Source organism: Fukomys damarensis, unplaced genomic scaffold (assembly GCF_012274545.1).
Source record: "Fukomys damarensis isolate Sample0158 unplaced genomic scaffold, DMR_v1.0_HiC HiC_scaffold_26, whole genome shotgun sequence".
NCBI lineage: Eukaryota > Metazoa > Chordata > Mammalia > Rodentia > Bathyergidae > Fukomys > Fukomys damarensis.
This window is the reverse complement of record NW_022900938.1, coordinates 27,626,331-27,650,347: the sequence shown is the minus strand read 5'-3', so window position 1 is coordinate 27,650,347 and position 24,017 is coordinate 27,626,331. Positions and strand designations below refer to the sequence as shown.

Genomic DNA, 24,017 nt, shown 5'->3' with positions numbered 1-24,017 from the left:
AAAAAAAAAATACAAAATGCTAGACTATGTATTTTAAATATTTTCAATGTTTCTTTGATTTCTTTTGATTACTATCTCAAAGAAGTAATTTCATAACCGTTATGAATTCACAAACTGTATTCACTATATGGTATTTTGAATGGGTTTGTAATTTGGTGGCTATATAATTGCTAAGATTATCAGTATAGGGTGACATGATATTTAAAAAACTCATTTCCTTCTGTCTTTAGCGTACAATGTAGATATATTGCTCTTATCTCAGAGTCCCTCACTGACATTTCTCAGGCCTAGGAAGTTGCATCTATTAACATATATTATACTCCATTGTGACCTTATTTCCACTTTCACTCTTTTATGAGAGGGGGAAAATATACATGAAAGAAAAGCTAATTCAGAAGTGAAACCAGTGGCAGAGAAGTAAACTAAGCGTCAAATGTTTTTTTGCAGTTCTTGGCAAAGTTATCAAAATTTTCCCCAAAGGATAGTGAAAAACGTCACTCATGACAGAAACTCCCTCCCTCTCTCTCTTCTGCCTTTTAAAACCCTGAAAACCACATCTGTTTCCCACTGATAGCTTTTAACACACATCCCTTTAATGTCTTCTAACAGGAAGCAGAAATTGAGCGAAGTTTGTGTTCACCGTTTAAGAGACATCCTGGGAACCAGTCAGATGAATCTGTGAAAGATTCCAACAAGAGAGGGGAAAAAACATCATTGGAGAAGATGTCACCTGAAAGTGATCACATCTCCCTCTTTGAAGGTTAGCATAACATCTTGATGTGATTTCTTGAGATCATACCTTGCACAACATGAGGGGCTAATAAGTAAAATATATAAATAAAATACATGAGCCGGGGATTTAGCTCCGTGGTTCCTCCCCGTTGCCTCACAAGTATAAGGTCCCAAGTTCCATCCCCGGTAATAAATAAATAAATAAGAAAGAAAAGTGACAGCATTTGCTTAGAAAATATAATTCGGGGAAAATACAGGTATACATAAATACTTCTGTCGCTATAATTTTTGTCCTGGATTTTACAAAGCAAATGTAATATATTTTAGTTTATTTTAAACCAGTACAAACATGCATTTTCAGGGTTGGGCTTTGAAACCATGCATTTGACCATTATCTGGCTTTTCTCTTTGTGAAGCAATGAAAGAAAAACATATTTATCTTTCTGGCTGTGAATAATAAAAGGGTAAAATATAAGTAACTGTCAGTGGCAAAATAAAATAGTAAATAAAAATGCCCTGAGCGTGGCTTTTTCAGACAATTAAATTGAGTATGCTTAATGAATTTGAAATAAAAAGTGACAGGAAAGCATCATCTTTTAGGGGGATTTCTCATAAAATTGATTAATGTTTTACAAATGTCATTAAAAAGTTAATAGCTCATAGGCTAGAAATTACATTATTAATACAGTTTTTGACCATGACAAAAGTACAAATTATAAATAATTTGTTGGAAATACAGATATTATTTATCAGTTCTGTCTAGGTACATGCTGGATTTTTAAGTTTTAATCAAATAATAACTATTGTCATATTTGTGATGTTTGTTAAAATCATAATTAGCCCAATTTTAAGCTATCATATAGAATGTATGTAGCAAACTATTAAGTTGCCGGTCAACATGAACAATGAAGTTTAACCTGTGGAATATTACAGTGTACAATTTGGAAAAGCCAATAATACCTTGCTTTAAAACACTGCTCTTCAAAATGATGTCTGTCGATCAGAATACAAGCATCACCCTGAGGTTTATTGTAAATACAGAACCTTGGTCTCCATGCTTGGTCCCCTTACTGAATCAGAGTCTGCATTTTAATAAGATCCTCACATGATTCATGTGCACATTAAAGTTTGAGAAGCTCTACTTTATGACAGTACAGACTGAACTTCAGGATAATTTACATACAGCTCATCCCATTCCAATTCCATCTGGTTTCAGTATAATTTGGAGAGGGAGGTGGGTGAGGGAGGAGTAAAGGGGACTTTGCTAATGATGGACTGGGCATGGATTTTTAAATGCATGTAAATGCGTGTATCTTAATCCCTCTTTTCATTTCATTCACTTTAGTATGCCCATTCAATATCCTAATATGATTAGTATCAGTCTTGAGGGATTTACTTCACATTTTTTGGCCTGTGATTAAACTTTATGTGCACTTTGTTAAATGAAAAGCATTAGATTAGCAGAGACCAAAAGGAGAAGCTTTAGGGGATGATTTATGTTCCCACATTGTTGGCCTGTGAACATCTTAGCACGGAAAGGAAGAATTGAGGTTGACAAACTGATCGAAATTAGGTGATAATTAACTCCATTCATCACATCTTAATTTACCTCATCATTGTTTTTTTGTTTTAATTTCCACATGAAGGTTTTCAAAAGCCTATTTGTTGTACAGGCTTACATTACAAAAGACATTCTGGGGATAATCATTATTCATTATCAAGATGAGACTTAAAATTTTACATTCTAAATTTCCAGATATATTAAATATGAAGAGCTAAACCTTAAAACACAAAATGGAAAATCATGCTAAGGAACAACATGTCAGGCAATTTTATTTTATTTGTACATTGCAGAAGAACTCTCATTCCAATGCATTGCTGCTTTTCAAAGGAAGTGAAAACTTCTTTCCTTATGAGATAATTCGGATTCCTTCTGTGTCTCAAGTTTCTATCTCTGAGAAGAGAATTTTAAACTGTATTAATGCTTAATTTAGTTAACTCAGATGAGCTGTACATAGCTTGGCAAAGCCAACACTACAAAAACTATATTAATATTACTGTCCTACAGCAAATATTTACTTTATTGCAAGAAGATAAACATGTGTTCCAGTAAAGTGTGATAACTAAAAGATTGCAGAGTGTATATGATTACATGAGTAATTATGATATCCTTACTAGAAAAACGTCTAGTAAACTAACCACACGGGGTTCATACTAGAGGCAATATTTATTCATTACTTCCATAAACAGTAGATATTGTAAAATATACTTGCAACAGAGCATTAAGATGCAGGTACATAATGAACTCCATTTTTAGAATTTAGTAAATGTAAATCAGTGCTGGATGAGCTCACAGAATGGCCCTTACTTTCCCCACCCTTCCTTTCTATGCCTGCAAACCCACTCCAGGTTCACAGGCTGTATTTAATTTCTCACAAAATCCCCACTTCACTTATCCACTTTCCTCACTTAGACATGGTTGTCAAACACAGCACAGTGTGACTGTGTGTGTGTGTGTATCGGTGCTTTCTGTTCACATTCTCTGCAGTACAGGCTTTAGTGGCTATCGTTTTAATGCTTCTAGGAAGGCGTGGTGCATAAAATTCTCAATGTGAAATAAGGCAAGTCAATAATTTGGCAAATTTGGGTGATATATGAGCCATGACAGAAAAATAAATAGACCTGTATTTTGATGCATTTTTAGCAAATGTTGAACCTCCCTAATCCTAAACGTACACATTCTTGATTAGGAAATTTTCCTTTCAATGTCCTAACAATCAATAAGTTGGAAAGCAAATTTCATACAATGGTTTGTTTCTTAATCTGAGAAGATTCATAGATGGAAGACAATTAAGCTGTAATACAGATACTAACATACATTACATGAATTCAAGTATTTGATTTATATGTACATATGGCTTAAAAAATCTCTTTTTACAAGTGTTGTGGTATGCACCTATACTTCCAGTTACTTGGGTGACTGAGGCAGGAGGATCACTTGAAACCAGCAGTTAGCTAGAGGCTACCCTGGGTAACAGAGAAATGATCATCTACAAAAAAACTAAAAAAAAAAATAATTCTGGATCAAGTGATGCTTCAAATAAAATAAATGATTGGTTATGTTTATGAAGCTTATGTTACTTGCAATTTTTATATGATAATTACCTTCTTTTCATTTTTGTTCTTTATGCTACAATTTTAATTTTAATCTTCTAAGTCGTCAACATGTAAAATTCTGACAAAATATACATTCAAAGTCATTTGCTCAAGGCCTTTATAGTAAACCTTGGATATCACTTGCTGTTATTTCTCTTTTTATTCTGCTCATTCTTTATTCTTAAAATGGTCATTCATCTCCTGAAAATTTTTACAAAATAAACTAAAGATTTTGTTCTTGTCAATTTTGTAGTACTCTTTAAATACAGGGATCTTTTCAGTTATGAATGTTTCTAAAATATTGAAACATATGTATTATATAGTTGTATAAATGGGTTTCATTTACATATCTTACTTTTGAATTTTGTTATGCTGAGAAATGTTCTCAGCCACAATCCTACAGATGCTCTATATTACCTGTGCACTGTCCAATGAGCAACCAGTAGGTACATGTAGCTATTAAGCAATTGAAAAGTAGCTAGTGCATTGACTGAATTAATTGTTAAATTTCATTGAAGTTTTGTTAATGTACATATAAACATCACTATGCTGACAGTATACTTTTATACGCTATTTCTCCAAAGAACACACTGTTCACTCTTCTCATGGGAACTGACTTAGGTGTTAGGTATTCATGAAACATTCTTTACTCTTAAACTTACCTTTACTAAGGTATATGTAAAAAGTGGAAGACTTCATGTCAGCAAAATCAACAAAGTAGAGTGAGAATGCACATATGAAAAATTTGTCTTCAAGAAATAGTGACAGTCTCTACAATATTTTCCAGTGATAAAATTAAGAAAAAAAAATAACTGCACCTTTTCAGTGCATTGAAAAGCAATGGTATTAGTATAGAAATAGGGATATCTACTATGAAGCTTTTCATTTTTCCATAGCATCTGTACTAGAGCTTAATTTTCTTCCATCTATGAATCTTCTCAGGTGAAGAAACAAACCATTGTATAAATACCTAAGATCAACAAAGTTAAGTAAAACAGATACTGTAAAATTAACAGCACCATTCATTTACTGAAAGGGCTTCCTTCAGAAATTACAAATAAATCATGGAGCAACTTAAGCAAAGATCATTGGCACCATGTGTTCTGTTCTGACCAAACTGTCCCCTGTAATGAGACTCAGGGACAGGTTTCAGATCCAGTTTGGATAGAGCACTGGGACCTAACCCTCCTGTCACAGGCTTCTGCTTTCACAGTTTTGACCTTACCCAACCATACCATAGTCAGTGTCCCATGAAATCTCCTGTAAAACAGCAATGTCATTTTGTTCACACAGGAGATAGTTCATTAGAAAAAATAATGTAAGACAAACATTATTTTCTTTTTTTTAATTTTTTTATTTTTTTTTCAGCTTTAATTGAGTTTATTGGTACATTTTAGGGATACAGTACAGTTACATTCATTGTTGGGATCTTGTACCTCTACATGCCAAGTCTTGATTCTCATATTTTCCCCTTACCTCTGCCCTCCCTTCACCCCCTCCTCCCCTCCCCATCTACAAACACTTTATTTTCATCTTTTCATTCTCTCACATTTTTTTCTTTTCCCTTTTTGTTCTTCCCCTACGTATCACACCTTCCCTACACCTTTAGCTCCTTTCCTCCCATTTCTAAATGTCAGTAATCTTATTAGAATCTTATGCATTGTTGCAGAATATTCACACCAGGGAAACTATTTGGTATTTACACATGTGGGACTTATTTATTTCACTTAGGAGTATATCTTCAATATGTATCCATTTTCCTATGAATGAATCTATTCTCTCGCTCTTTATGGCTGAGTAATATTCCATTTTATAGAAAAACCACAACTTCTTTATCCAGTTTCCAACGGATGGGCAAATAGGTTGTTTCCAAGATTTAGCTATTACAAACTGTGCCGCTATAAACATGGGTGCACATACTTCTCTGTGATATGATTCTTTTAGTTCTCTTGGAAAGATACCCAACAGAGGGATGGCTGGGTCAAATGGAACCTCCAGTCCAAGCTCTTTGAGGTTTCTCCATATTGATTTCCATAGTGGTTGCACCAGTTTGCACTCCCACCAACAATGGAGGAGGGTTCTTTCCTGCCCATAACCCCGCCAACATTTGTTATTGTGTGATTTCTTTTAGCAGCCATTCTTTGTGGAGTGAGGTGGAATCTCAGTGTTGTTTTCATCTGCATTTCTCTAATGACCAGTGATGTGGAACATTTTTTCAAATATTTTCTTGCTGGTTTTACTTCTTTGTATGAGAAATGTCTGTTCATTTTGGATGCCCGTTTTTGAGTCGGGTCTTTATATTTGGGGGGACTGATTGTTTTGAGTTCTTTATATATCCTTGATAATAGTCCTTTGTCTGAGGAACAGCTGGTAAAAATTTTTGCCCACATTGTAGATTGTCTCTTAGTTCTGCTGATGGTTTCTTTTGAAGTACAGAAGCTTTTTAGTAAGGTGAGATCCCAGTTGTTGATTCTATCTGCTAGTTCCTGTGCTACTGAGGATTTGTTCATAAAAGTCTTTTCCTATACCAATGTCTTCCAGAGTTCTGCCTAACTAACCTTCCAGGAACAAGACAAGGATACCCATTATCACCACTTCTCTTCAATATAGTTCTAGAAACATTAGCCACAGCAATTAGACAAGAGAAAGAAATTAAAGCAATAAAGATAGGAAAGGAAGAAGTTAAACTATCATTATTTGCTGATAATATGATACTCTACATTGAAGATCCAAAAAACTCCACCAAAAAACTTCTAGACTTAATGGACAGATTCAGTAGAGTATCTGGATACAAGGTGAATACCCAAAAATCAATAGCCTTTCTATACACAAATAACAGACAGACAGAAAGAGAAATAAGGGAAAAAATTCCTTTTACAATAGCATCCAAAAAAATGAAGTATCTAGGAATCAATCTAACAAAAGAAACAAAAGATCTCTACACTGAAAACTACAGCACTCTGAAAAAAGAAATCGAAGAGGATATAAAAAAATGGAAAGATATCCCCTGCTCCTGGGTAGGAAGAATCAACATAGTGAAAATGGCCATACTACCAAAACTGCTATATACATTCAATGCAATGCCAATTGAAATTCCAACACTATATTTCACAGAACTAGAAAAAAGAATCCAAAAATTCATTTGGAACCACAAGAGACCTAGAATAGCAAAAGCCATTATAGGCAACAGTCACATGGCACCAGGTGTAACAATTCCCAATTTGAAACTATACTACAAAGCCACTGTGATAAAAACAGCATGGTACTGGCAAAGAAATAGGCCTGAGGATCAGTGGAACAGACTGGAAGACACAAAAACAAATGCAGATGTACTCAGCTACCTCATCTTTGACAAAGGAGCTGACCATCCTCAGTGGAGGAAAGATAGCCTCTTTAATAAATGGTGTTGGAAAAACTGGATGTCAACCTGCCACAGATTAAAATTAGACCCTTATCTTTCACCATGCACTAAATTAAAATCCAAATGGATTAAAGATCTAAATATTAAAACAGAAACAAACATTATTTTCTATAATCTTGTGGTTAGATTCTAAATCAGGTATCACTTCTAATTTGTCTGCTTATGATTTTTCTAGCCTAAAGTGGGGTACATCTGCATTTTTTTCTGACATTCACACGTTCCTTTCATCCACTATCATAGGGAGTGAGCCAAAACAAAAAACCCAAATTAGGCCATAGTGCCAGTAGGAAGGGGTAGCTGGGCATTGGCTATTCTGAGGACTACGGAATGAAAGGTCTATTCATGAGATTGTTCACATAGTAACTACAACTCAGCACCTTGGAATGCTGGAGGGTGTCCACTGATTAATAATCAAAATCCCAGAAACTACTTTTGACCTTGGGCATGGTCATACTTAATTTTAAAACATGATGCTATCAAAGAAAGAGAACAACAAACATAAATATCCCTTTTGAAAACCATTTGTTCATCTTGTTGCCTTGACACTGGTGAGAATTAAATGTAATTAAATTAAATTAAGTTTCTTCTCCTAGAGGGAGATGCAATGAACATCACATGTAAGGAAGAAGTATATACGCTGGGATTTATCAGGAGATGATAAGTACTATAGGAAATCCAGGCCAGTAAAGAAGGGAAGGGGCATAATGGATGTTTGTCATTTCAACGTGATCAGCCATGATGACAAATTGACATATAAGCCAAGACTTTTATTTTTCTTCATTTAAAAAAATACATATTCATATTTTGTTAAAGACAAATATATCCTGTAAGATTTGAGGAAGAATCCTGTCTGAGTGATCTCAGATTGAGTGACTATGATGTTGGATCTTTGTAGTCACTTGAAGACAGAGGGCACATACACTGAAAGAAAATACTTAAATATGACCTCTGTCACCAACACAAATTGTGTGAAACTACCCTTCCCTTATTTTTTTAGTCTGCATTGTGTGCATCAGGAGTACCAGTACATGCTGATACACAAAAACAAGGCCCAACAATGAGAGGATGACTTCTTCAGGCAAAGTCACAGGCTAGACTAAGAGTTGGAGCCCTCACATAGAAACCAAATCAGGAATCAGTTATTCTAGGGAACAGTATATGGGAGTTATTTTACTTAGTAGTTTTGAAATTGGAATGCTGTAAAAAAGGTGAAAAACATCTCAAACTAAATTATGACTCCATGTGACTCTCCAAGTTGGAAAGGCTCAAGTGACTATCAAGTATTCCAAAACAGAGAATTTTAGGGTTCATAAATGTGGTGCATCTACAGAGAGAATTTAGTGACAGCTACTGGTTGTGCAATCCTAGCCAGACCAGGTTTAAAAATTTAAAAACCCAATCACCAAGGATTGGGTTAAGGCTAAGAAAACACCTTATCTAAAGGGCGAGCTTTAGAAATAAGGAAAGAAAGGAAGGAGGGAAGGAAAAAGAAACAGATTAAAAAGAGACAAGACACAGATGGTAGTATAGGTCTGTAATTTCAACACTCTTAAAGGTGTCAGACATGAGGATCTCAAGTTCAAGCCCAGTGTGGGCAATTCAACATACTGAAATCTTATCTCAAAATAAAAACTTAAAAGTGATAGAGATACAGTGAAGATCCTGAGTTCAATCCCCAGTACCACAAGAAAGAAAGCAAAATGAAAGGAAAAAAATTACACACACACACACACACACACACACACACACACACACACACAGATAGGCACAGGGGTACAAGAAAAGAGGGGAAAATGAAGTAGCTCTTCAAAGCTTTTGAAAAGTACCTAGAATCCAATTACTAAACATTCATTTTAGTGTCAAAGCACAGAATAGGAGCACTAGCACATTCATAAATTCAGCAAACCATTACTGAGCAGGGACTAAATATCTACCCATGCTTGGTGATGGAAAGGCAGGAAGGGGAATATACAGACCCCGTTCCTGAGTGGTTTGGAGTTTAAGCAAGGCAGCAGGCTCATAAACAAATAGTAAGCAACTTATGCTACAGTAGCAGGGCACGCAGGAAGCAGCTATTTCTACAGCTGGACCCAGATGCTTTATAAACATCTTGGATTTTCACCGCTGTTTGTTTGTTTCAGGCAGTTTTGAAGTATAAATGAGAGCTGACCGAGAAGAGACAGAAGGACTCTGTCTGGTGGGAGGTTAGGAGGAAGGGTAGAAATTCCGATACGTACAGCAAACTCAGGAAGGGGCACCAAAACAGGAATTTGGGGAGATCAGGAAGACTTCCATAAGTTTGAGGCTTAGCAGCTCATTTTGACAAATGCCCATGTATCCTCATGGCGAGTGCTAGATTTTAAGTTGGGGTGAGGTCATTTAGGCTTATTTTAATTATATTTAGCTATCAGGATAAGGGGACTGGCTTGAATGAAAACTGCACTCTACTTGCGTGCTTTCTAAATTGAACTAAAATGTTCATTGACACATTTTAACCATTTTTACAAATTGAAGGAGTAAACTATATTGGCTATTTTTCATCACAGTAAAAAAAAAAAAAAAAAAAAAAAAAAAAAAAGTTGCCAGTGTTGTAGAGTCAATCCTAATCTCCAAATATTTTGGATATGAACAGTAGAAAAAAAGCTGCAACATATATTAGTTAAATAGCAAGTTTTCCCATCCAAGTACTAACCAGGCCCGACCCTGCTTAGCTTCCGAGATCAGATGAGATCGGGCACGTTCAGGGTGGTATGGCCGTAGACCAAATAGCAAGTTTTTAAAAATTCAATTTTTAAAGTATTTAAAAATTTTAATGAATTCTTGGGAGTGAAGCTAAATATTTTTATTAAAAATATATATTTCTCCTGGGTAATGTGTTATGGACATTTAATATTAGAAATTCCTCCTATATTTGAAATGAAAATTAATCATAAATATTTAACTTCTGGACGTAATTTCTCATTTCTCTCTAGTACAGTTTAATATGGCCTATAAAATTTACACTGCTCAAAATTCACCATCAGCATAATACCTTGTTAAAAGGAAACATAAAACACAAACAATAATAATACATCAACTTTCTTGTTTGTAGAGTTACATTTGCAAAGACCCACATCTGTCTATATTTGACTTTTTCTACATCTATAAATATGGGGACAGGGCTAAAATAATGTTCTATGAATAAATTCTGCCTGTCACAGTTCTGATTCTTTATTTGCAACTTCCAAGCTGATGAAATAGTATATGAGGACTCAAGTAGAACAGTACACAGAGTCCTGGCTAGAGGGTCTCAGGAATTCTTGAAGAACACCACATAACTCAGCACTGCCTGAGACGAAATGCCAGTTCCGTGTTTTGGAGGTCTTGCCAAACACAATAGGAAACTTATTTCAGCACTTAATATCCTTGATAGTTCAGACTCGTAAAATATGCAGTCATTCTTTAGTGACTTGGTAAGACCTTTGCTTTTCATATTCGTCAGGGAAGACTTTGGCACGGTGTCTTCATGCTCACATTATGATATCATTTCACAGCACTTCTGAGTCATCATTTAAATATCTTCATTCTCCATCCGTTACTGAATGGCATCCAGTCCTACGAGGAGATATAGCACTGACCATGCAGCACCGACCTTTAGTTTGATCATAGATAGGAAACTCCTAAGGGATTTTACCAAATCTAATCATTCAGATTGAAAATTTAGGAAATGAATGCCAAGTCTGATGAGTTTAGCCAATAAAATTGAGAATGTCTGTTTGCCCAAATATGTACTTCACTTTGATTTGAAAACTGCATTTTTCTTGACATTTTTGCCCTAGATATTTCAATCCCTGTCCTTACACTGCATCGACACATTACCTTATTTTGTCTCACTCCTGATTTTTTTGTTTATGCCATTCCATAGAATTCTTTAGTCTATCTCTATATTTCTAATTAATACTATTTTCAAACAAAAGATAATGAAGAAGACTATATACTATTGCCTTTTCTGTAATCACAATATAACACAAAGTGCCCTAAACCTTTCATTTCTGCACTTTTGTTGCTTATAATCGATTCTCACCTCTAGTACACATTCCCATCTTTTTGTAAGCAATGGAAAAATTCTTAAATATTTGTAGAAAAAAAATAAAACACCAAAAAACTCCCTAACCCCCCCCAAATCTAGCTTTCATGAACAATGGCAACTAACAGAACTAAATGTTTGAGAAATAACTGAAAGATATATCAGAAGGGATTTTAGAGGAATTAATTAAAAGAAAATAGCTATGGAATCATCAAAGAAGTAATTGAAAAAAAAAAAGCTTCCAGAGCTGAAGAATACAGTACGCTTACAAACAAACAAACAAACAAACAAATCAGTATTGTGTTTCAGTGAACAAAACTGCACCTCATATAAATATAAGATGGCGAGATTATGGCATGAAATTCCACATTAATCCATGCAGTAGCATGAAATTCCAGAAATAGGGCAAATTTACAACAAGAGTATGAATGTCAGCTTGGTGTGACACTTTCTACTGACAGCTGCAGATATTAGAAGAAAGCACAGCAAAAATCCCTTCCTGAGATTTCATGTCTGCAGAATTACACAGAGAATTACAATTTCAGAAATCTTCAGAACCCCCACCCAGGGAATTAACTTGAAACTATTTCAGATTCTTTTTCCTACAGAATATATGGCAGAAAATAGAGTCAAACCACCTTTGGCACTCCGAATTGCTATGAAGAAGGATCATGGACCATGAGTTTAAATTCCAAACCCTAAACATATAGGGAAATACACTACCATGAGTTAAAATCAATAAGAACTGCAAAGACAGTGACACATTGCCAATAAAGTCAGATAATAAAATGACATAAAGTAATATATTGAGCTACTATGATTGAAATATTAAACATTAAGTATATTCTGAAAAATAAAAAGGGAACAATGTTATTTAAAGTTAAGGAAACATGAAAAAGCAAAGAAAATGTTTTAAAAATATAATGATTAAGTTTTAAAACAAAATCTCTCAATAAATAAGTTATACAGTTATACATTTCCAACAGAAAAAAACACCATAATGTAGAAGATAAATCTGAATAAACTATAGAGAATACAAAGTAGAGCAATAAAGATGTGAAAACATAAGCAATTAAGAGAAACTGAGAGTCCGAGAATTTAGCTCAGAGGTCCCCTGCCTGCCTCACAAGTGCAAGGACCGCAGTTTGATCCCTGGTACCAGAGAGAGAGAGAGAAACTGAGGACACAATGAATAATTTAATATATATTATGTTAAAACCCATGAATGTAACCATAGTATATACCTACACTGTATCAGTAAACTTTTTAAAATTAATTTTATTGGTATAATTAATGTATACCATATAATGAGATTAATTGCTGGAAATGTGTACCTTCACATAATCGATCTTTTTTTTTTTTTTTTATACCGGGGATCGAACTCATGTCCGTTGCACTTGCAAGGCAGGCCACCGAACCGCTGAGCTAAGTCCCTGGCCCTACATAATCAATCTTAATTCTTATTTTTTTCCCCATTCCCCGGCCCTCCTTTCAACTCCTCCCTCCCTCTGTATCTACAAAGACTTTGTTTCCATTTATTTTCATTTTCTCATATTAATTCCATCCCCTTCTTTCCTTTCCCCTACCCCTCATTTCCTCTTCCTCTTTGTCCCTTTTTATTCTATTTCACATTATCTATTATACCTTTTAGTCCTTATTTACACTTTGTTTCTCACAGTAGATAAACTATTTGGTATTTACACATGTGTGTCCTATTTATATCACTTAAGAGTATCGCCTCAATATGCATGCATTTAGCTATAAATGTCCCTAATTTCTAATTTTTATGGTTGAGTAGTATTCCATTTTATAATTTTTTTTTTCTTTACCCAGGCTCCTGTTGATGGGCAATTGGTCTGCTTCCAAGTCTTAGCTTTTACAAATTGTGCTGCTATGAACATGGGTGCACATATATCTCTGTGGTATGATTCTTAAAATTCTTTAAGAAACATACCCAACAGGGGAATAGCTGGGTCAAATGGGACCTCCAATCCTAGTTGTTTGAGAAATCTCCATACTGATTTCCACATTGGTTCCACCAGTCTACACTCCCACCAGCAGTGGAGCAGTGTTCCTCTTTCTCCACAGCCTTGCCAGCATTTGTTATTGGTTGATTTCATGATGGCAGCCATTCTGTATGGTGTGTGGTGGAATCTCCACATTGTTTTCATTTGCATTTCTCAAATGAACAGTGATGTTGAACATTTTTTCATATGTTTATTTGCTATTTCTACTTCTTTGTCTGAGAAATGTCTGTTCATTTCAGATGCCCTCTTTTGGATAGGGTCTTTAAAGCTGGGAGGTCTGATTTTTTAAAGTTCTCTATATATATTCTAGATAGTAGACCTCTGTCTGAGGAACAGCTGGTGAAAATTTCTCCTATACTGTGAGCTGTCCTTTCACACTGTTGGTCATTTCTCTTAATTTTAACAAAAGGGCTGAGCTGAGCCCAGACAACTCTCAGAGTCATGAAAAACAAAAAGTGAACAGAGACAGGAAGTTGTCTTTGAAAACTGGTAACTGGCAGAAAACTATTCAATAATAAAAATTGAAATCTGGAAGAGAGTGAAGTTACAACTTTTAATGGAATAAAGAGAATATTTTAATTCAAACTTGAATTCTGATTTACGTAAATCACAATCCAAACTCAATCAGGTTTAAAATTCAAATTCATGTATTGGTGAAATCCTAAAAACATCAGCCCAATACCTTAATTTATAATGTATCCACTAAGCAGATGGCAGAAGCAAAATATAAATCCTCTCTGCGGAAACACACCTTCAGGAAGGATCTCAAAACAGTCCCTAAGACAAAATTCCCATGAACATGAGCTCACAATAAAAAATCATAATATATACAAGAAGCAAAGTTATATAAGCTTCAAATATAGGAAAGCAGAACAATAGGCACATGAACATCAGCATCAAATTAGAAAGTAAACACTGTGCCCTGTGGGAATGTAGTTTAGGAACTGTGTAGCCTTTTAAGTAAGTTATAAACATATGAACTAACCAGTGAACTTGATCTTGGACAATTATTTGCCATTAGAAAAAAAATTCCATCCTGTTTTTCATTACAAATGAAATTTAATCAGATGATTCTAAAAGCTAAATATAAAACTCAAAATTCTAAATTATTAGAAATATTAGAAAAAATATGCAAAATATTTAGTACCTTAGAAGTGGAAAATAGAAGTGGAAAAGAAATAATAACATTAGAGTTAACATCATAAAAATATTTAAACTTCTGTTCTATGAACAATCATTCACCAAAGTTCTCACCTCTATTACAAATTCCCATCATTTTGCAAGCAATAGAAAAATTCCTAAATCTAAAAGACTAGAAATATATACACATAGCTATAGCACATAACCACCAATATATTAAGATACAGGACAGATATGAAGAATCTTCCAAAAGACAGATGACCAAACTTGCAATTGGGGGAAACATAAGGATCAAAAAAGATAGAAATTGATAATGGTCACATGAAACAATCAGCAGCATAATTAATCATTAAGAAAATCATAATTAATATAATAAATAACCATAATTTCTTTCAAACTAAAGGGAAAAACCAAAATTACATTTAACAGTTTGCAGCTGTGGAATGTATAAAGAACTATGTTTGAGGTAATACAAAAATAGTATAATCTCTTGGGGAGACATTTTAACAATGTTAATTGAAATTCAAAATGTTAGTCAGACAATTTCACATCAACTTTTATCTATTTATCTAAAAGAAATATTGCATCTGAGAGCAATCATCAATCATGCACATTGTATGTTGCAGGGGTTGATTATTGGAAGAATACTGAATGCAAATTAAATGTTTATCATCTATGAAGACGGAACAGATTATGGTTCCTCTTGTAAAATATTACATAGAATTATAAAGAATTAGAAAATTCAGTTAGTATGACCTGGAAAGTTTATAAGATGAATTGTTAGTTTATTGTGTTATTTTAATGCTATACAAAGAGAAAGCATTATGGATTACTCATATAATTTTTTTAAATAGAAGAAAATACCCAAGAGAGTAGGCAGCTTTTTAATTTAGTGAAGTTGATATTAAAACATTCATAGTACACTGCTTGGCACACCTACATGCTTGAGAACTTATTCTAGTAAAACTTAGGCTTAAATTTTACACTAGCAAGGTAAACAAAAGTTATATCAAAATATAATAAAGTATTTGATAGAATGGGATACAATTATTTAAGCTGTTGAAATGGCCTTTTGTTGGTCATTTGATTATACAATTTTATAAAGTACTATTGTTTCAACTTATTTTCAATTTAGTGAAAGATTTTTAGAGATTTGCAAGTTTTAAAAGTAGAAGTAAATTATCTGTGGATGGGTTAATGTAAAAGCATATAACTAGTTTTGAACACAGCTCAATTTATGGCATTTGTTATTTGGAGAACAAAGTGCAGATTCTTTTTGCAAGATTGCAAAGGGATGAATTTAGTATTTATTCACTTGCAACTAAGCAATCTGGATTGTGTTTCTGTGGCCATAAAGGTTTGCTTAATTGCTTGCATTTCAAATGGCTCATTATAAAAAACTGAGACATTTTATGTGACATTAGAAGTTTTTAGTGGTATAATGAAGGCTCTCATTATATAATAACCAACAACTGATGGGCTGAATCCCTGTGGAGGCCAGGTTAAAAACTAGGATAAGAAATGAAAAACAAAGGAAGAAAGACAATGGAAAAACAGATTCTCCGAGGAGCATAGGCCTCTCTGTTTTAAAGGAAGAACATGAGCACCAATTACATGCCAAGTGTCGGCACCGGCAGTGGAAAGACACACAAAAAAATTCTCTCCAAACTCCCAAGTCGTATGGTTTAGCGCAGAATTTCTCAAACCACCCTCTAAGATGCATATCTCTTAGGAAAATCCTTAAAATGTTCAAACTGTGGTACCTGCCCTTATGTGGTCCATATTCTAGCATATTCTATTCATACTAATATTCTAGGGATGGTAGATAATAAGTACATAAACCCATATAAAAATAGGCAGTTACAACTTTTAAGATCAAAGAAGGAATACTGAACGCCTACATGTTGTCATGGGATTCCTAGGAGCAAGGAAATATTTTGGCATAGTTTTAAAAATTCAGTTTTAACTAGTTTTCAAAGGAATTAACTTTCCTTTCCGGAGAATGATTTTCTGATCTGTTAGCTAGCTACCAAGTGAGTGTGGAAGTGATATCGACTCACTTTTCCTATTGTTGTGTTTGTAAATCAACTTCAGCAACTCGTGAAGTAACACCATGTAGCTGACAGTTATTTCTGTGAGAGAAATGTCTCAACTGGATATTTTGGGTTTTGAAGGGTACAGTTCATACTATCCCAGGATATGGCAACACTGCAGAGCATTTTTAGGCTAAAGGAATTTGAGAAACATCATGTGCATCAAGAATATTCTCATCTTTCCCTGAAAGAGGTCAGAAGACCTTCATGTGAGAGGTGTCCTTCTTGCACCCAGAGGAAAGGAACATTGCCTATTTCCACAGTTGAAAAGGTACAGAGAAGAATTTGAATAAATTAGCTTTGCTAAGCTTCCACAAGTCCACTACATTTAGCTCATACCATGATTCTATCATATTTCTCTAGATTTTCTACCTTTGTTAAACCAAGCATAAAACACATACATTGAACCAGTTCCTTGAGGGTCTTCATAGCTTTACATAGTCTGCTGTATCAAGTACAAGTTTAATCAATCTGTGGGCTTTTCTCTCATTAATCTGTCTTTTGTCTAGGATAAGTAGAAGGAAAAGATATCATACCCCTTTTACATCTCATTCATCTTTTGCTTCCTCCAAACAATACACTTGATGCGTCTTCTGTACTCATCCTAACCTGAACATGAAGAGGGAAAAACAAGTCAAATCATAATTAGTCAAGACTTATAAAACAGCAGAATAGAAATCTCAGCTCTAGGTGTGTGAATAGGTATCACAGAAAAGGGGCAGATGGGGAATTATTCATCCCCCTAACACCCCCTTCCATAATCATTTTAAGAAGTACAAGATTTTATAAAATAGACGATGCTTAGGCGTCTTATGGAGAAGTTGGTGTTCTGAGCTACTAGCATTAAAGTAAAAGATAAAAGAATCCCACCACATCTCCAATGGCTTCCCCAAATGCAATCCCTGTCTCCTCACCTCAAAAACAACTTCTGTTTACATCTCTATAGCACGTTTTACACTATTATGATGTATTTGGCTCATTCATCATTAAATAGAAATATGTTTTCTGTGTGGCATACATAATCAAAATACTTGTTAATTTTTAAATTAGCTCGTTTTCCCACAGAAAAGAAATACTAAGAATCACTGAAGGTAGCTGTAATTTGTGAGAATACGGAGTATGGTCCTCAGACTCAATCTCATAAAATAATTGAGCACAGAATTTGGTGATGGGCGAGCACAGTACATCTTCTATTGGTAACTTACATGTTCTGCTACTTTGAAAAAAAAAGATACTTAGCCACTCCAACCTTTAATGTCTTACTCTTTAAAACAGTAAAGTTAATAATAACTACCTCCTAGGCATGCTGAAAGTATCAACTAAAATATTTCATAAAAATAACATCACATCACATTGCCCAGCACTTACAGTGGGACTAGTTCTAAACACAACCTAAAACAGATGTTTAGTTTGTCAGCTAGGGAAAGTATATACTTGGAAAATTTCTGTACGATAGACCTATAAGTCAGGTGAACTACTTGAAAAATATCTCTCTAAGATGCTTGCAAGTTCTTTGAACTGAAAAATGGCTAAATTTATCATTCAAGGCCACTTGTACTCAGACGGTTGGTACCTAGTAGACATTCAATGAATATCTTTTGGGTGAATAGATGATTTCTCAGGCTGACAACAAGGTGATTGTCTATGGGTTCTGCTTTTTTGAGAATAAATTAAAACGATAAAATTTGCAAAACATTGTATCAAATAGTCTACTACGACGTCCACATTGACATGGCTCATTGACAGAGTAACTCTCAAACACAACTGAGACTTCACTAGTGTGGAATATTGGGCTATCAGCCTAAGATAAAAAACTGAAACAAGACATGAATGGCTCTTCGGCTAGTTTATAAAAATGGATGAGGAAATAGAACACCCTGGAGTCAAAAGTTCAAAGATAATGAAGCTGACTGCTCTTGGTTTCCCTCTTCCAAGCCTCACTGCATCTTTTTAGATTTTTATTTTCCTTTTGCTTATTTTATCCAATTCAGTCTAAAAGTATCCCTCATGTGTATGCGATTGCTACACATTTTCCCAAATCCCAATACAAAGCAACAAGATATTGCTTAGAAAGATTTGCTATACTTTCTTACGCACAACAACAAAATGGACTGAATGCACTAAAAGCATAGAAGCAATAGTCAAGCAAAATAGTTTGTGACATTCAAATGATATCCTTAAAAACATGAGCAACTCAGGAGAGCTCAGTGTTCGGCTTTCAGGAATTCAGTCACTCAAATATTTATCCATTTATCTACGTACTTATTTATGTATTTATTCTGTGTTCTATGAAATGAAGATGTGAGTCAGTGCATTTACAACATGATACATCATTTTTGTCAAGATATCATTTAATCCTAGTATCTTCACTGGGATGTTCCAAACCCAGCATCTAATTTATACAGATGTTGTTCTTAATTTGCTTAAAGCCTACATGTAAACATTGTTGCATAATCCCTTGGGGTTAACTTTTGTCTCTATTTTGAGAGAGAGAGAGAGAGAGAGAGAGAGAGAGAGAGAGAGATACAGATAGGCGATTGTTCACAGCTTTGTACAAAAGCGAACCAAGAATCCTCACCTTTCTTTTTCTCTCACAAAGCAGCTAGTGTGGTACTAATTCAAGGCACTTCAAAAGGAAACAATGAAGCTTCTTCACAGTGCTGCTGGAAATCCTTATGAAAATGTTGTAATAGGAGGAGGAGAAAACATCACACAAGCCCATGTTCTGCAGCAAGGAGAGAAGGTTGTGTAGCTTCTTCTTGGCCATAGTGACACATTGTAGCTGGAGAGCTGTCTAGGGTTTGTGGTTAAGATATTGCAGAAGTAACTGTCAAGGGTAGAAAAGAACCTTGAAGTCATGTAGCTCTTCCCCAAAGAAAACAAAGCACATACAAAGTGAAGCCATCTATCCACTTAGAATGTCTTAAAGCAATGTTGTAACATAATCAAAGTTTGCCATCAGAATCTACAGTTTACATTTGCAAGATAACAAAAGAGGCATTGCATCCAATAAATGCCCTTGCAAAATGAAACTATAGTCCAACAATGTGCTAAAGTATTACTGTCTAAAATGACATGATTTTCTCCGTGTTTCTATTATTTCTCATTTATAATTCTCACAGTATGCGACACATTTTCACAAACACTTTGAAATCTATAACAGTGTCATCTATGCCTTATTGGGATAGCTATTTTTTCCAGTATGTAATGAAGTTATTGAAACTTTGAATTTTTATGATTAGGACATTCAGAGGTAGCTCCAAGGATGCATACAGGATAGGATGTGCAGCCACAAAAATATCTATTTAAATCTTATTGCACAGGATAGTTTTATCAGGAGGTTTCCCAATTAGAGAGACGAACTATATAACTGGTATTTTGAACAGAGAAAGCTTTCAAGAAAATCACGAATTATAATTAGAATGTGAACTGGCTGGTGCTTGACCATGAAAGAGTAAATAAAACTCTAAGGAAGACAGAAATAGCAGAATAGAGGTGGCAGCCGCTCACTGCAGGGTTAATGCAAAGCATTCAAGGAAGAGAAGCATCTGCAAGGAGCCCTTCTTCCGAGGCTAACGTCCAGCTCTCTCGTGGCCCTGTGGGCAGTGGATAATGTCATGGAGGATGGCAATGGGAAACTGACTAGGAAATCATCCTCCAGGGCACTGAGAGAGGTCGGTGGACGAGTGCCATATGCTGCTGGCCGCAATACACAGCAGGAGTCTGTCAGGAGCCTGATTCATATCAACCAAGAAAAGCTCCTCTTCCAGTACCCCTCCAAGGACTTCTACTATCTTGATGAAGATTATTCTTTTGCCAGCCAGCAAAGGAGACCTGTGCCAGTATTGTAAGCAAAGCCCCTGAGGGTGACTTTGGAGCTGAAACGAGTAGAGTGATCATGCACACAGTGGTACATCAAGGACGTTTAGATGTGTTATATAGTATACTTCTCACAACTACATTGCAAATATTCATTTTTATTTTTATAGCATGGGGGAAGCTATTTAAAACAGTTTTAATTGACTGTTTATAAAAGCAGTGTAGGATTAAGTGATTAGCCTGTTACCATAAAAATGTACAACTTACAATCTGGTCCTTAAAAGAATTGAATTTGACAATAAATTGTTAGGATCCAGTTTTGGAAAGTCTTTGAGAAAAATAATTAACACTCATGGATCTGTGTTTCTTCCTTAAGAAAACAAACACAATGAAACCACGACTTCATGTATTAGTACCTCACCTATTTTCTAGGACCTTTATAACAGATGATGACTTCAGCGTGCTTAGAATGCAACTGACACACACAATATTCATAATGCTCATTTCTACGTTATTGATGCCTTGTCATTTATCACTGTGCTACTCACTTCACTGTAATCTTAAATATATAAGGCAATATAATGAACTTACAAGTGTCCTGGGAAGAAAATCAGTTGCATAGAAGCCGCAAAAGTCGAGCTATACTCCGAGTTTTGCCGACATATGCGATACCCATCAGTAGCATGACATGTGCAGGACTATGGCCGGGAGAGTATTAAGAAGTGTCTCTAGGGCCGAGGATTTAGCTCAGCGGTTACTTCGGTGGCCTGCCTTGCAAGCTCAAGTTCAATCACTGGTACCAAAAAAAAAAAAAAAAAAAAAAAAAAGTGTCTATAAGCAAGCTAGCTGTTCCTTATTCATGTATGTGTAGGCAACCAAAAATTAATATATAAAAACTATCCATCCCCGAGGAGTCCATCCACTCTTAAATGTAGTTTTTAGTGACAACCAAGTGCAATCTAGTTAAAAACATACTGGATGATGCTTATTGTGCTTTGCTTGTTATAAATCTCATAAGCAGGAATGCTTGGGTTTTGTGGGGGACTGGTTCCAGGCGTCCCAACACATGCTAAAATCTGTGTTCCTGTCCGTTAAATAAAATAGCATGGAATTTACAGGTAACCTATGCAATGCACATTATCCTAGGTACTGTGAATCATCCATCACTGATAATATCTACTAAAATGTTATGTAAATAGCATTAGATATTTAGTAGGGTAGTAATTCCTAATATGATATTTAAATAGCCTTAGGTATTATAATAATGACTAAAATGTCACATAAATAGTTGCTCTAATATACTGTTTAGGGAATAATTACAAGAAAAAGAGTCTGTACATTTCAGGGCACATAAAAGTTGTTTGAGGAATATTTTTGATCCAAGGTTGTTAGAATCTGCAGATGCAGAGGGGTCAACTGTGTATTATTTTTCTAATGAAAAATGGAGAAAATTTCAAGAACATAAAAATCACTGATCTTGCTACTGAGAAACAAGGGTTTATTCCTTCTAGTTCCTCTTCTATATATGTACATGTATCAAAGCATATAAGAAATCTACATCTTTTAAACTTAGTGCTGCACTGTCTATTTTTTTATTATTATTATTGAGTTTATTGGTACATTCTAGGTAGGGGAAGGGGAATAAGGGAAAAGAAAAAATGTCTAATTTTATATTCTAGTTTTTTAATTCATTGAAGTTGATTTCCATCTTCTTTGACTAAGGTATAGTTTACATAGACTAAAATGCTAAACTCCTATATAAATGTTTGCAGTTAAGCACCTTAAATTTGGAGTAAGCATAAGATAATTTTAGATCCATATATTAGTTTTGATTATTATATTATTTCCTATAATTCAGTCAACCCATATATATATTCATGTGCATTCTATTCCTTTTATTCATTTTGTCTTCAAGGTATCAGATTTTTCCTTTTTCATTGCTGAGTAATATTCTGTTATATGAATAAGAATAAATGATAAGTCCATTGTCTTGGTTATCAATAGCTAGGCTCCTCATACTTGGAGCCTGTTAAGAGTACCACTACTAAACAAAAGAAAAGAAAGAGTACCACTGCTATATAAACCATATTGCATAGGCTTTTGTGGACATATAGTTCCACTATTTTAAATGGACATTAGGAAAGTCATTGGTTGATTTTCTAGGAAAACACCAAATGTTAACTTTATACACTAGTCAGAAATATTTAAGATTTCAGATCTTTCACATCATTCATGTTATTTGTAATCACTGATGTTTTAATTTTAATCTTTCTAGTGTGTCATATTTCATTTTAGTTTTAATGAACATTTGCCTGATGATGTTGATCATTTTTCATGTACATTTCAAACATTTTTATATCGTTTGTGAAGTGTGTCTGTTTAACAGCTTATTCCACTTTTAGTTGTCTTTTTATTATATTGCCCATATTCTTTACATATTAAAGGCATAAGTTCTCTAACAGTTTAGGTGTTCAGAATGTTTCCCCCTAGCAGAAATCTTGCCTTGTTAGTTTCTATACATATGATTTAATGAGAAAAATTTCTTAAATTTATCAATCCTAATTTATCATATTGTTTTACTTTATGATCAGAATAGCCCATGATGTCTAAATCTCTTCTTACTGTAGGACTGCAAAGTTATCCCTTTGCTCCCCTCAAGAAGTGTTATTGTTTCAGGGTTTGCATGTATATCTGTAATCCATCTTCAGTTAACTTGTTGTGTCCGGTATAAAATAAAGTCTATGTTCTTTTATTTCTACTTGTATATTTGATGAAACAACTTTTCTTTCCCTATAGAATTACTTTAGTATTCTTCTCAAAAGAATTTCACTATAAAAATATGGGCAGATTTCTCAGCACTCTACTCTGCTCCACTGTCATTTTTTTACTCTTTCACCAATATTGTTTTGATTGTTGTTGCTTTGTCATTGCTATAATCACGTACAATATGCCTTCCAAGTTTGATATTTTTTCAAGATTATTGTGGTATATATGTACATTGTGCTCCATATCCTTTGAGAATGAGCTTATCAATATTTTACAAAAACAAGAAATCTTACTAGTTTTGCCTGTAATGTTACTAATTCTGTAGTTTGAGAATGTATAACCTAAAAATATCCAGTCTTCCAATATTTATCATGCTATACATTTTCATTAATATAAGATTCCATAGATTTGCCTCGTGTTTAATTTCCAGTGTCAAAATCATTCATATATTTAATTATATGCATCCTAAGTATTATACGCTTTCATATTTTAGTAGACGTTATTATTATATTAGTTTTAGGTTCACAGCAAAATGGAGCAGAAGATACAGAGATTTCCTGCAACCCTACTGCCTTCATACATGCATAGCTTTTGAGGTTATTAAACCTTGCACTGGAATAATGTACTTTGTTACAGCTGATCAACTATGCCCGTCATCTAACGTCTGTTATTTCCATTGGTGTTTGCTCTCGGTGATACGCTTTCTGCAGGTTTGAACAAATGTTCATCATTCTAGTATCACAGAGAATTTCTGTTGCCCTGAAACCCCTCAGTACTTCCAAAGGGGAAAGGGGTGT

General features: G+C 34.5%; 1 long non-coding RNA gene across 1 annotated transcript; it reads right to left on the bottom strand.

Moving 5' to 3' along the window:
- Window positions 1–2,640: 2,640 nt before the first annotated feature.
- LOC104850111 lies at window positions 2,641–19,456 on the bottom strand. Its single transcript, XR_004514426.1, has 3 exons — window positions 19,214–19,456; window positions 17,172–17,244; window positions 2,641–2,686 (listed from the first exon to the last, which is right to left on the bottom strand). It is a non-coding gene; the product is annotated as an uncharacterized LOC104850111 (long non-coding RNA).
- Window positions 19,457–24,017: the final 4,561 nt, after the last annotated feature.